A 15,732-nucleotide genomic window follows, 5' to 3' on the forward strand; every position below is an offset into this window, starting at 1 on the left:
CTGTGCAAAATGGGGACCTTAGAAAAAACGGGTAGGTATGGCTGATGGGGACCTCATTTACATATCATTTGCATGACTCACACAACTTGTTATAAGACTAATGGGGACCATGCTTCAAAAAGCATTTTTATATACATTATTACTGATACCGTAAGTCCTTCCATTATTACATTTGTTAGAGCTGTTTGTTTAAAACTAATAAAGTCTAGCAAAAAAGAACAAAAGTTGTTGATAGAAAATGTAGAGATATAACATGATACCTGTAAATGGTGATAGGGATGCAAAGCATCACTTTGTACAGAAAATCTTGCTGTTCATGAACTACGCCTTACAATGAAGCAGAATTTGATAGGACTATTAGTGTAATGTGGTTGAAGTGAATATAAACTTATCAAACAGTGACGGGCTATCTATATCCCTACAAAGAATAATTCTTATTCAGTCAAATTTGTAAGATATTTTTAATTTCAGACAACCACATAGCAACCGCTTACTGGTGGTAATCTTCCCATTATTTACTTAATTTCCTCTTGTTGGCTGTAATGCGGTTATATATGTAGAATTTCACATTCTGCCAGCTCCGGTCCTTAAGAGCTTCTGGATCAGCCCTTAAACACTTCTCACAGTCAAACTTTGCTGGAGCAATACAAGATGTGATGAATCGATTCATGTGCCTTTCCACTGCCTTCACGTCTGTCTCCTTCCAGGGTGTTTTCTTCTTTTGGGCAGTTGTACCTTTAAGTGGTCGGAAAAACACATTTGTAAATACAAGGACTCCAAAGTGTGTAAGAGTTATAATCCAAAGTTACAAGTTCTATAAAGTATAAACTAACTTCTACAGTATAAGAAAACTAAAATATACAATTAGTCTGCCAAGAAAACACTGATATGTGCATTCTGACTGAAATTGTCAGTGGGAAAGAGGATTTTGATGCCATTTTCTTATAAGCTGAACATGCTGTGTTATAATAACAAATAAACTGTTCATTCTGATCAATGACATGGACTCACATTCACTGACATAAATTTCTCAAAATTGTCATGAAGAAAAAACTGTATTTATAAAATGTTGGATCTGTTGGATAAATAAATACAATGTACTGATTCACTCATTAATCTAACTAACTATGGAATTGTGAGGACGTAGGACAGGTGTTTGGTATAGGGACTAGTTGTTGTTTGTATGTTTATACTATTAAAACTGTAACTGTTATGAGTCCTACTTTAAGCACCTAATAGACTCCAGAATCAGCCAAACAACCCTTTATCTGATTATTGCAGGCATGAATATACAGATAAAACTACATTAAATGGGGGCAGCAACAGTTATGCGGCAAAGGTCTGAAATGACAAAGTATTGGTGGCAACATGTTAAGTTGGCAACACTGACAACAGTCTCTGATCTGGCCTTTTTTTTATGACTGCTATCTAACGATGTCCTTTATAGTCTGACTTGACTGGGGTTCTTCTACTGCTCTGGGGGCTTCAGGTGTAATGTTTTGACCATCCAAAATCATGTTGTCTGGTGTTGTATAATCGCAGACAGTGGGGCCCATTGAGCTATCAGGATCATTAAGAGGCAGAAAAGTGTTCTTAAAGTTTAGTTGAACTGAAGCATCACTGTCACTGTCACTTTCGGAGATGGTATCTGGTACGTGATCATCTGCACTCTCTCATGACGAATCAAATAGTTCAGAATCTTCCAGATCTGTGTCTTTCATCTAAAAAAATTAATGAAGAGATTATAATTATGTAGAGCTGTAACAGGTAGATGAGAAATTATTCTTTGTGCTGTTTTGCAAGTTTTGTGTCATAATTTGATTATTTTAGCAGTTTATATTATAATAAGCAGAATATTTTGACTGTTCTGAAAAAAAAAAGACTATATCGAATTGCAGCAACTTGAAAAATTGAAGTGCAACTGAAAGTTATTGTAGGCCGTCTTAATTTTGGTACAAAAGTCTCAGTTTCATTTTTTGAAGTCTATAATCTGAAAATAAAGGCACATATGCAATAAATAATTTAGTAAAAGTGCATATAAGAATTTTTGAGATCAAAGTTGTGTCTGCTCTGCTAAACTAATTCTGAATTCACAATCTAGAAAAAACATGTTTCACACATTTTAGACACAACATTAGAGTTCATCGTGGGGACCAGTTTTATCTAACTTTTCAAAAACAGTTACTACTTGCACACTGTCAGAAGGTGTGTTGTGGGGACCACGTGAATACAAAATGTAGAGTGATAGTTTATCAAGAAAAAAAATACTGTGAAGTTTGAAATCGACCATGAATATACCTCTACCACTAACCTTCAAGATGCCATACTTGAAATGTCATTGTATACCAATTTACATAACTTCTGACCAGTAAAGCTATTTCTCATTCACACAACTTAACACATGCTTTGTGGGGACATTTTACACACAACATTATAGTTCATTGTGGGGACCAGTTTTATCTAACTTTTCAAAAACAGTTACTACTTGCACACTGTCAGAAGGTGTGTTGTGGGGACCACGTGAATACAAAATGTAGTGTGATAATTTATCAAGAAAGAAAATACTGTGAAGTTTGAAATCGACCATGAATATACCTCTACCACTAACCTTCAAGATGCCATACTTGAAATGACATTGTATAACCAATTTACATAACTTCTGACCAGTAAAGCTATTTCTCATTCACACAACTTAACACATGCTTTGTGGGGACATTTTACACACAACATTATAGTTCATTGTGGGGACCAGTTTTATCTAACTTTTCAAAAACAGTTTCTTCTTCTAACCAGCGAAGCTCTTTCTCGTTCACACAACTTAACACATGCTTTGTGGGGACATTTTACACACAACATTAGAGTTCATTGTGGGGACCAGTTTTATCTAACTTTTCAAAAACAGTTACTACTTGAACACTGTCAGAAGGTGTGTTGTGGGGACCACGTGAATACAAAATGTAGTGTGATAATTTATCAAGAAAGAAAATACTGTGAAGTTTGAAATCGACCATGAGTATACCTCTACCTCTAACCTTCAAGATGCCATATTTGAAATGTCATTGTATAACCAATTTACATAACTTCTGACCAGTAAAGCTATTTCTCATTCACACAACTTAACACATGCTTTGTGGGGACATTTTACACACAACATTATAGTTCATTGTGGGGACCAGTTTTATCTAACTTTTCAAAAACAGTTACTACTTGCACACTGTCAGAAGGTGTGTTGTGGGGACCACATGAATACAAAATGTAGTGTGATAATTTATCAAGAAAGAAAATACTGTGAAGTTTGAAATCGACCATGAATATACCTCTACCACTAACCTTCAAGATGCCATATTTGAAATGTCATTGTATAACCAATTTACATAACTACTGACCAGTAAAGCTATTTCTCATTCACACAACTTAACACATGCTTTGTGGGGACATTTTACACACAACATTATAGTTCATTGTGGGGACCAGTTTTATCTAACTTTTCAAAAACAGTTTCTTCTTCTAACCAGCGAAGCTCTTTCTCATTCACACAACTTAACACATGCTTTGTGGGGACATTTTACACACAACATTATAGTTCATTGTGGGGACCAGTTTTATCTAACTTTTCAAAAACAGTTACTACTTGCACACTGTCAGAAGGTGTGTTGTGGGGACCACGTGAATACAAAATGTAGTGTGATAATTTATCAAGAAAGAAAATACTGTGAAGTTTGAAATCGACCATGAATATACCTCTACCACTAACCTTCAAGATGCCATACTTGAAATGTCATTGTATAACCAATTTACATAACTTCTGACCAGTTAAGCTATTTCTCATTCACACAAATTAACACATGCTTTGTGGGGACATTTTACACACAACATCATAGTTCATTGTGGGGACCAGTTTTATCTAACTTTTCAAAAACAGTTTCTTCTTCTAACCAGCGAAGCTCTTTCTCGTTCACACAACTTAACACATGCTTTGTGGGGACATTTTACACACAACATTAGAGTTCATTGTGGGGACCAGTTTTATCTAACTTTTCAAAAACAGTTACTACTTGCACACTGTCAGAAGGTGTGTTGTGGGGACCACGTGAATACAAAATGTAGTGTGATAATTTATCAAGAAAGAAAATACTGTGAAGTTTGAAATCGACCATGAATATACCTCTACCACTAACCTTCAAGATGCTATACTTGAAATGTCATTGTATAACCAATTTACATAACTTCTGACCAGTAAAGCTATTTCTCATTCACACAACTTAACACATGCTTTGTGGGGACATTTTACACACAACATTATAGTTCATTGTGGGGACCAGTTTTATCTAACTTTTCAAAAACAGTTACTACTTGCACACTGTCAGAAGGTGTGTTGTGGGGACCACGTGAATACAAAATGTAGTGTGATAATTTATCAAGAAAGAAAATACTGTGAAGTTTGAAATCGACCATGAATATACCTCTACCACTAACCTTCAAGATGCCATACTTGAAATGTCATTGTATAACCAATTTACATAACTTCTGACCAGTAAAGCTATTTCTCATTCACACAACTTAACACATGCTTTGTGGGGACATTTTACACACAACATTATAGTTCATTGTGGGGACCAGTTTTATCTAACTTTTCAAAAACAGTTTCTTCTTCTAACCAGCGAAGCTCTTTCTCATTCACACAACTTAACACATGCTTTGTGGGGACATTTTACACACAACATTATAGTTCATTGTGGGGACCAGTTTTATCTAACTTTTCAAAAACAGTTACTACTTGCACACTGTCAGAAGGTGTGTTGTGGGGACCACGTGAATACAAAATGTAGTGTGATATTTTATCAAGAAAGAAAATACTGTGAAGTTTGAAATCGACCATGAATATACCTCTACCACTAACCTTCAAGATGCCATACTTGAAATGTCATTGTATAACCAATTTACATAACTTCTGACCAGTTAAGCTATTTCTCATTCACACAAATTAACACATGCTTTGTGGGGACATTTTACACACAACATCATAGTTCATTGTGGGGACCAGTTTTATCTAACTTTTCAAAAACAGTTTCTTCTTCTAACCAGCGAAGCTCTTTCTCATTCACACAATTTAACACATGCTTTGTGGGGACATTTTACGCACAACATTATAGTTCATTGTGGGGACCAGTTTTATCTAACTTTTCAAAAACAGTTACTACTTGCACACTGTCAGAAGGTGTGTTGTGGGGACCACGTGAATACAAAATGTAGTGTGATAATTTATCAAGAAAGAAAATACTGTGAAGTTTGAAATCGACCATGAATATACCTCTACCACTAACCTTCAAGATGCCATACTTGAAATGTCATTGTATAACCAATTTACATAACTTCTGACCAGTAAAGCTATTTCTCATTCACACAACTTAACACATGCTTTGTGGGGACATTTTACACACAACATTATAGTTCATTGTGGGGACCAGTTTTATCTAACTTTTCAAAAACAGTTTCTTCTTCTAACCAGCGAAGCTCTTTCTCGTTCACACAACTTAACACATGCTTTGTGGGGACATTTTACACACAACATTATAGTTCATTGTGGGGACCAGTTTTATCTAACTTTTCAAAAACAGTTACTACTTGCACACTGTCAGAAGGTGTGTTGTGGGGACCACGTGACTCCAAAATGTAGAGTGAGAATTTATCAAGAAAGAAAATACTGTGAAGTTTGAAATCGACCATGAATATACCTCTACCACTAACCTTCAAGATGCCATACTTGAAATGTCATTGTTTGCCAATTTGCATAACTTCTGTACGGTAAAGTTATTTCTCATTCACACAACTTAACACATGCTTTGTGGGGACATTTTGCACACTACATTATAGTTCATTGTGGGGACCAGTTTTATCAAATTTTTCTGAAACAGTTTCTTCTTCTGACCAGCGAAGCTCTTTCTCGTTCACACAACTTAACACATGCTTTGTGGGGACATTTTACACAAAACATTGCATTTCCTTGTGTGTACAAGTTTTACCTAATTGTTCACACACAGTTTCTACACAAACTCGGAACAAAGAGTGATCATATAATGATAAAACAGTGATGGACATGAATTTACCTCTTCAGGTGGTGTCTTTGGCCCAAAGGCACAAGCCATCAGACTCTCTGAGTGGACAGGATCTGAATCATCCTCCTCCATGGTGTTAACAGTGATGCTGGTCGTCTGTAACAAAAGTAAAACGTTCCCAAGATTTACTTATATTATATTCTAATATTTCTATTCAGATAAAGTTTTGAGATTACATCCATGTCATAAGCAGGACTGGATACATTTGGCAAATGACCCTGATTCTTTAACATATAAAGTGATAGCATTTCAATGCTTTTTAATTATGCCCAAACCCATTACCCTAACACTACCCCTTGTTTTCGAGGGTATTCGTTCCCCTTGAAACAGAGGTTGAAATCTTTCCCATCTAATTGGGACAGCCCTCCAAGAGCTGTTACATAACCAGTGGTCATCGCAAAAACCTGCAACGACATCAGTAGTCTTTGATGTAAACACAAGCGACAAAAGGTTTTGCTGGGTATGTCATTGTAAAAACATTATTGAGATCTCTAATGAACCAATGCTATTGTTTGCATTCACTAAAGTGACAAACCTATAATATCCTAATATCATCTATGCTAATGCAGGTGAATCAATGACTTTTCCATTCATCCAATGGAAGTTGAAAAGTTTGGACACTCTGCACTATTTCACATATAAATCAAAATCAGAGCTTCAGGCTGCTTGCAGAGGTTTGTAGACAACCCTGCTAGGATGCAGTGTTAATAGAGGATCATTCAGTTCAGTAACATAATATCTATAATGATCTAAACTGACCTTCAATAGCTTCTTAAAACTTTTGTAAATTAGATTCCTGTTTGTTATTTCATGTTCCTGTTATTTTCACTACACTAAGTGGTCGCTCATACATAGCAGCTTAAAGCAGGTTGTGATAGGCAATCCTGGTATTTTTTGTATATGTAACGTGTACATGGTTATAACAATATTAATACAGCCAAATTAGGTCCACATATTTCTCATTCTACTATTTGTTGTGATACTTGACTCATTGTATTTGCTGTGTTCTGTGCTACATACCTGTGTTTGCCATGGGCAGTCTTCACCTCTATAGTTATAGGCGATTTCTTCTCCTTCTTTGATGTCATCCAGGGCAAATAAACAAAGGTGGGGTTCTCCATTAACACCAATTTTTTTCATTTTGGAGTAAGGACGTCTGTGTTCATCATTAACTTGTCACCCAATTGAGCCATCTTCTCTGAAGGCATCAATACTTGAGAAATTGGAAAAATTGAAAAAGAAAAAATACAAATGTCACAATATATCACAATAAAACCAGAGCCCCACTTAGTATAACTTAAAATAGTATATGGAGTGTAGTTTAGGAATTCTTAAGTTCACTTGAAGGCAAACATGAATGCAGCACATCAGGGGTGGTAAAGTTTTCTCCTTCTCTGGGATTCTGCATCACTTATTATATCCTTAAAATGCAGATGCAGATTAAGATGCATTTATTAGTCCCAAACACATGCACAGACATGCAAAGGCACACTCATGCAGGTAGGGAAATTTAATCTCTGCTTTTGACCCATCTGGTGCAGGATACACAGAGCAGTGAGCGACCATGTACGGCGCTCGGGGAGCAGATGTTGGGGGAGTAAGGTGCCTTGCTCAGGGGCACTAGACAGGGTAGGGAAACTCTTGGATTTTTGGACAGATCAATCCAGGTTCATCTTTTGTTGTTTCTCCGTGGAGACGAACCAAAGACGAACCAGAGACGAACCAGAGACCTTCTCTGCCCATAGTCCAAGTTTCTGCCGATAGACCACCGCCTCTAGACCTCCCCCCTATATATAACAAAGTCTCCTTTGCAAATTGTACCCTTTGCAAATATACCACATCCTGCAAACAATAAAAACATTTTCAATAAAACAGGAGGATCCATTAATTCTATTCCTTGACAATGAGTTTATGCTAATATATACTACAAAACAAACCAAAACTGACCACTGCAGCATTCTAGTCCCTATTAAATGTACTCTGGAGCTTTTCTTTTGATTTTAAATGATAATTATTTATTGATTATTTACAGCAGATACCACCTTACCTTTTGCTGCATAAATATACTGGACCTCTAATTTGCAGATGTGTATCATGTTGAATTGTTGATCCGTGGTGGCATTTCTGAAGGAAAAGATTAAAACAAATGAGTTTACTTTAAAATAATTGTTTGATTTGTTTGCTTAGTAAGATTTTGTGGTACTACAAATTGTTGTTGTTGCCTAAAACCTCATGAGGATTGTTTTTCTTGCAAAATTCAACTACAGAAACATTCTCCTTCACTCTCTGTCATGAGTAACGTTCCTGCCTACAGGATGATGCATACTCCTGTGCGTTGTTGCATAAACTATACACATCTACAAACATATATGCACCGTATATCTGTCTTGTGCATGTGTGAAAGCTAAACCGGGTCAAATCTAAAGCCAATTCTTTAGATTTTACCTGCAGGTCATGCCTGAAAACCCCTTAAATGAGAGATGATTATGTCTGAATAATTATGAAGGAGTTTGGCTTTCACATATAAAGAACACAGCAGGAGAATTCAGACAGGAGGAGGCGCCTGGGTAGAGCAAGCCAGAGGCATGACATGATGATAAATTCAGTATCAGAGAGCATAGTATTTTTTTTTACAGCACATCAAAGATGATGGCAAAAGAATGTAATTGTATTTAGTTTTGCATTTACACCAATGTTACAAGCATTTGAATATGTCCTCATTATCAACAAAGAGTCAACAGGGAGATTTTTCATGCTGAGATATTTTTATTATCCCAGTCTCACGTGTGTGAGCTGTTAAAAACACTATGAATTTGCCTACTCGCCGGCTCTGAATCCTCCGGATAATCTCCTACTGTATTTTCTCAATGGCTTATTCGGAAAATCTGCAGAGTTTTTACTGGGGGGGTGACAGAAGAAACTCTGGATTATCTGGAGCGTTTGCGTTTTTACAAACTGCCCCTATCTGGATAGTCTCTTGGTATCATCCAGATTGCAGTGCATGTTTAAAAGCAACTTAAAGAGAGTAAAGTAAGAAGGAAAACAAAGCAGCAGCTATTTTCTGTTGTGATTTTATACGGGAAATAGATGCATCACTATTTAACTTCATTTAAATTCAACAAATGTGGTGTTATTCCCACAAAATAACTGGTAGTGTTGAGACCTTTTCTCTTATCTACCAGGGCAACACAGAACAGAAGTGGGTTAAATGAAAACCATGAAAGAATTATCCATAGACTATTCAATATTATTAAGATTAAGATTAAGATGCATTTATTTGTCTCAAACACATGCACAGACATGCAAAGGCACACTCATGAAGGAAGGGAAATTTAATCTCTGCTTTTGACCCATCTGGTGCAGGACACACAGAGCAGTGAGCGACCATGTACGGTGCTCGGGGAGCAGATGTTGGGGGAGTAAGGTGCCTTGCTCAGGGGCACTAGACAGGGCAGGGAGACTCTTGGATTTTTGGACAAGTCAATCCAGGTTCGTCTTTGGTTGTCTCTCTGTGGAGTCGAACCAGAGACGAACCAGAGACCTTCTCTGCCCACAGTCCAAGTTTCTAACACTAGACCACCGCCTTATGAATATAAATACACCTTTCAATTACATTGACCTCATCACACAAGAACTTCTCTCTCCCCTGCTTTAGCTGTACAAACACTTTAACTTTCTATCTGCAAAAAAAGTAATATTCACAGTAAAATTTCTCAGCTTTTACCTGTTTATTTGCCTGACGTTAATAACCTACTGCTCTACTTTTCTATTCTAGACATTTTATCATATTAGTGACTTGTCATTTGTGATTGTAGCTAATTTAACTTAACTGCAGGTTTTAGATTTAATCTTCTATCATTTAATTCCAGATTTATGCCTCTGACCATGTTTCTTTAATAACCTGCTCTGCCTCTTCCACATGAACCTGCCCATGTTAAATAAGAAAATAAGTTAAAAGGGCCGGTTCATAACCAGCTTCCAAATAGAGGTTATCCAGAGCAGCCAGGTTACACTTCCTCTGTTGTTTAAAATTTAAAGCCCCTCAGCGGAAGCTACAGTCAGACTTAAATTATTCTGTATAATGGTACTGTGTAAAATGAGAACAGCTGTAATTTGAATTGTCTGAATATAGTCAGAACCTGTGCTCTATAATGTTCTCTATTAATTAACTTAAACATACTAAATATAGCATAACAGGGCTTATATTGATCTTAAGTTCATCATAACAAAATGAGACTCAAAACTCAGAAATGCTTGACTTGATTGTCTCCTTCAGTTTACATAAACTCCTACACATATGCATCATGCATGCAAGTAGTAATAGAAATGCAGTAAAACATTTGAGGTCTTACACTTAGCCTTTGTAGCTAATCAGAGCTATTAATCATGCTAGCTAGGTACAAGTAATACATGCAATTTGAGGATTCAACACTGCTTATAATTATTTAAGATACAACTGTGCTTACCTTATGCTTTACTTTTGCTCCTCTGCACATGTTCTTATCTTCTTAGCTAGTTTCTCCAGCAAATAATCTTCTTTTACTGTTGATAGCTACCTCTTGATGCTGAAAATGTCCTCGCTGCTTGAATCATTCCTAATGGGGACAAGGAAGTGGGTGGCACCCAACCATATTTGGAAGATGTGTGTGTGTGAAGCAGTGGGTGCAGTACTAACTAGAAACAGTAGGGCCACCAATGAGCAATGCTCACACACTCACACTCACCAAAAAACATGTCGTATGGGCCAATGCTTAAAACTTCACGGGCACCTTCAGAGTAGCTCTAGTAGTCATTTAAAAGGGTTATCCTCATGGGGACCGGGATTTTGGTCCCCAAAGCGCAACCGGTCCCCATGACGTGACTGTGTAAACAGTCAACGGTCCCCATCGCGTGATGATTACCAGAACACATGCATACACACACATACATACACACACACAGACACACACACATACAGATCCATCCTTTGAGTGTATGGATTTAGTCTTGCAGGGCTGACTCTGGTCTGGCTTGTGGTCATCCACAGTAACAGATAAAAGGATATATCACTTCCTCAATCCCTAAAACCACAAGTGTGGGCTGTTGGACACAGACATTCACACACACACACACCAGGCGCACAGAGTCCCTGAGTCCCCAGCTTAGCACTTGATCCTCTCTCTGGGTGGTTGACACTACAGAGAGAAATGCCTCACAAACTCCTTTGGACTACACACACACACACACAAACACACACACACACACACACATAAGACTGTGGACACACAGCATATCCCAATAAGAGTCCAAAGCCTCAGATGCATGCTCATGGTGATCTGCTGGTCAGCATCTGTTCTCTGCTGAGGACGCTGCTTCCTATTTCTTCAACCATCAGTCATCACGAGCACTGATGAAAATCCACATCTCAGTATTTGAAGTGCAGGGGACACATTGAGAAAATCATGCCAGTAAACAATCCTCCGTGTCACTGAATATCCTAAAGCTAGGACTACGCACTCTCTACAGAAGTGGAAAATCATTTGAGCATATTGACCTCTCCTCTTGCCTCCCCCGAGGTACAGGGCAGATTGCAGGCCGTCTCAGCCCTGCAGTGAGGCACTAATTCAGATCGGCGTGAAGCAGACGTAGGTCCAACATGAATGTCAAGTCAGCTCGCATCTTCACTGGGCCCAGGGGCATCTGGGCCGACCGCCAGTTTGTAAGGGAGAACCTGTGGCAAGTGCACCCCAGGGTGCCTGCATTTAACACTGTATACTATCTACTCTGCATGCACAACTGTGGACAGGCATATGTATGTTGGTTGAACATGAGGTCAATGTGTCGAAAGTTCAAGTGCATGAAATACTAATGTTTATTTGATCGAGGAGATATTTCCCTAGTGACTTCCGCGAATGCAGTATAGAAAGGATTTTATAACTTATAATAAATATATTTCATTATTGTCCTGTTAAAAGGAAACATATCTGCTAGTAAAATAAGTATGCATGGACCACTCAGTGTTAAAGCTAATCTGCACACAGACTATTTTGAGTGGATTTAACTCATTTCAGTGCAGCACAGTGTATCTGACCGGCTGCACTTCTCTGCATGTACACTCATTGTGGGTGAGGAGAAGTGGACAGGGGGAGGAAACGGGAGATGAAGGGCCTGGGAAGTGACAAAAACAGTTGATGTTTCGCTGTTGGAAAGGTAATCAATAGGTTTGAGGGGGAATTTAGGTAGCTGGTGTAGCTAGCACATATCAAAACTGTATTTACACTCACCTTATATCAAATCTATCCGTCTTTTGCCATTGTCTGCATTGTAGATGAGATCATTGCAAAACATTAAATTAATTACATATTACATATATTACAACATATTAAACATGGCTGTTCATTGTAACAAATCATTGTAACAACTGTTAAAGGTGCAAATCATTCTTAATGTTGTTAAGTCTATAATAACTAAAATTGCTGACTATGAAAAGGCTTTAAATGTTAAAATGAATGTGCAAATTTAACATACGTTTTTAGCCAATCTAAAATATGTCCAACAACTTAAGGCCTCAATAGCTATCACATTGAAAACGTTTATGAAGGTTTGTCACTGTTCTGCCAAAGTTGAAGTGTTGTCAGATGCTGTGTGATATTGTGATACTCTTTCTAACAGTCACTGGAAAACTATCCAATGTGTCAGGATAGAACCCATTAAATGTTGATGCGGATCCGGAACAGAGGGTGGATCCATGAAGATTTTTTTAACCTTCCTTGTCATTGTGAGATTTTTATACATTTTCCTTGATTGAGAATTATTCATGGCTCTTGATGAAATAATCATGTTTTGGGACTGAATTTTATTAGTGTGTGCAATTAGGTGCGAATCCCAATTAAAATCTACATATAGTGAATTTAAATGTGGTTTCATAAGGGGAAAGATGATAGAATAAAAAACAAATACAACCTACATTGTTAGTGTCTGCACCCTGCTGGTAAAAAGGAGCGGGTGAGAACATCTCCTTGGCCCATGGTATTATCACCTCCCCTTCCTCTGCCCTCTCTCTCACAAGGTCTCCTCTTCATCGCCCTATAGAGTCCAGGTCTGTCCTCTTCGACCATGGGGTGCTTTATTGGACCAGACAATGCTCTAATCGAGGAGCAACGCATTCTAAATTCTGCCCAACACAAAATTGACATTCATCAATGGGTCAGTGACTGTAACAGAAGAAAATCACTAGGTGGTTAGAATTGCTTATCTTGTTGGTGGTTTAAGCTTTAGCTTATATCTAATGTTTTATGCAACCTGCTGTTGCTAGGCAGGCGACAACAAGTTATTGGAGCAAAATTAATTTCCAATAAAAATTTCCCAGCATTACCTAGACAGCTACTCACAATCGGCACACATTTACCGTGTTTTCTGTTTATTTTAGATGTGAATTAGGCATGATCTAGTAAGATACCATTAGGGATGATGACAATGATGGACTCTGCTCCTTTCCCGAGTCCTAGTACTCTGTTATGGACTCGTCCCTCTGCAGTTTTCAGGCCGACCACATGCATATAGATGTTTTTTGTAGGATTGGCTTGGATGGGAGGCCTAAAGGAAGGAATTACTTGCTGGTTTAACCAAAATAGCCAACCCCTGCTTTGACATCAAATAAATCAACATGTTTTTCAAGTGACCTGATCAGATGCTTTGTTCCCTCTAACACAAAGTGAACTGGAGCAAGAAATGTGAACACACAAAAACTCAGAATATTCGCATGACAACTGGTTGAAGAGACTACTACAGCTGCATGTTACCTGCTGTGGAGAAGCCAGAGAATCCAGTCGGGTGTCAATCCAAGTGATCTATTCACAGGTGTATCCTGCGTCTTCTCGTTTCCAGCACTTCCTGAAGCTGATCAGTGGCCAGTTTGAAGACCTGTTAGTTTGGGTCAGTACCAGAACCTAAACCTCACAAACACAGACTGGCCCCCACAATGCATACAATAGCCTACACACACATGCGCACACACACACAAACACACACAAACACACACGCACACACGCACACACACAGACACACACACACACACATACATACTGCGCTTGTGTTCTTAAAATTAAGCAGGACAACTTCAAATATCCCTTCTGTCCCATCAGAGCGTCTCATAAGCTGACAGCATCAGCATTGTCACAGAGGACAAATGTGCGCTCACCCCCCCCCCCCCCCTCTTCATTTCACTTTACTCTGTATCTCTCAACCATTCAACTCATCTGTCTCTCCTTCCATTTAGCAGCTATCATACACAGGGTATAGGGGGGGAGCGTATCTGCAGGGAGAATGTCATACAAAGATAAACACTGCAGTCGAAGTGGCTGACGTGACAAGAGTATCGTAACGTGATTTGTATCCACTGGAGCTCCCAGTGTGGAGTGGCTCCAACCCACTCACTGTACATCCTGAAATATATATAGCATTTGACTCCCAAGTGTTTCTGTAAACTAGTGCTTTGTTTGTTTATAGCCAGCAGTGTTGTACCTGCTGTACTGTTATCACAGAGAAGCTGCTAATAAAGAGCTAATAAGGGGCTGTTAAAGTTTCACCCGATCCATAACAACCTCTCTAAAAGAAACCACTGGTTTGTAATTTTCAAATATAATCTACTGATACCTTCCTCTTTTACAATGTGGGACTGTGACTGAAGCCAATACATAACCTTAGTTTGATAACTGTTAGAATTATAGCTTATAAGGAAAAATATGTCCTGGGGTCTTCATGGGCTTGCATGCCATATTGACCAATACAATTCAGGGTATACTATTAAAAAACATTTGTTGTCACTTCAGACATTGGTTCTGAAAGTAATGAAACATTGTAGGCTACTCAACAAAAGTACTTCTTGAGCTCTCAGAATGCAGCCACGTTGCAAAAGTTAAATCCAAGGGCCCAAAAGTATTGACAGGTTGACAACTACCCAGGTTAATCACATTGATTTGGAAGAGAAAACAAAGGCAATTGGTTGTAACCCAAATTGCCAGCTATAAACAACCACCGTAGCGTATAGCCCTACTAGTTAAACTTTGACCCCCCTCCCAGTGTGGTGCACATTTTTCTGGCCTGAAAGGTGCACAAAAACCCATAAAACTTGTAAGTCATATTTATTTAGAGGACTAGAGCTATGTAAAGTGAGGTAACATAACACTAGAATTCCCCAACACGGTTTAACTGTAGGACTCTATGTCCCATAAGAGGATCATGGTTTTCTTTGTTTAACATAGTTTTATAAGATAGTCTGCTGGATCTTCCCATGCCAGCAACATGTTCTTTTAATGTTTCAAGATGTCTTTCAAAGATGCGCAACACACACACACACACACACACACACACACACACACACACGCACACACAAAGTACAGATCTATGTTCACACAGTTAAGTGATTAAGTAAAATCAGATAAAAGGATCTGGTATCAGCCAGAAGATGTGTTTCCGTTCTTACTGGTGATTTAATGTAAAACATTAATAACTCAAATATGTATCACACAGATAATCAAAACTATTTCTATCTGAGCAGATGACACTATAGTTTGTTGGGAGCTTAAAATATGGGAAGCAACTAATAATAATATATTTTGCGAGCATCAGGACGGAA

General features: G+C 38.1%; 1 long non-coding RNA gene across 2 annotated transcripts; it reads right to left on the reverse strand.

Annotated features, from left to right (window-relative positions):
• Positions 1-442: 442 nt before the first annotated feature.
• LOC133955433 (uncharacterized) lies at positions 443-11,017 on the reverse strand. Of its 2 annotated transcripts, XR_009920877.1 has the most exons (5): positions 10,583-11,017; positions 8,164-8,240; positions 7,137-7,329; positions 6,108-6,212; positions 443-735 (listed from the first exon to the last, which is right to left on the reverse strand). It is a non-coding gene; the product is annotated as an uncharacterized LOC133955433 (long non-coding RNA). The 2 variants fall into 2 exon arrangements; XR_009920878.1 differs by lacking the exon at positions 8,164-8,240.
• Between the last annotated feature and the right edge of the window lie 4,715 nt (positions 11,018-15,732).

The sequence above is a fragment of the Platichthys flesus genome, chromosome 1, assembly GCF_949316205.1.
Source record: "Platichthys flesus chromosome 1, fPlaFle2.1, whole genome shotgun sequence".
NCBI classification, from domain to species: Eukaryota; Metazoa; Chordata; class Actinopteri; order Pleuronectiformes; family Pleuronectidae; genus Platichthys; species Platichthys flesus.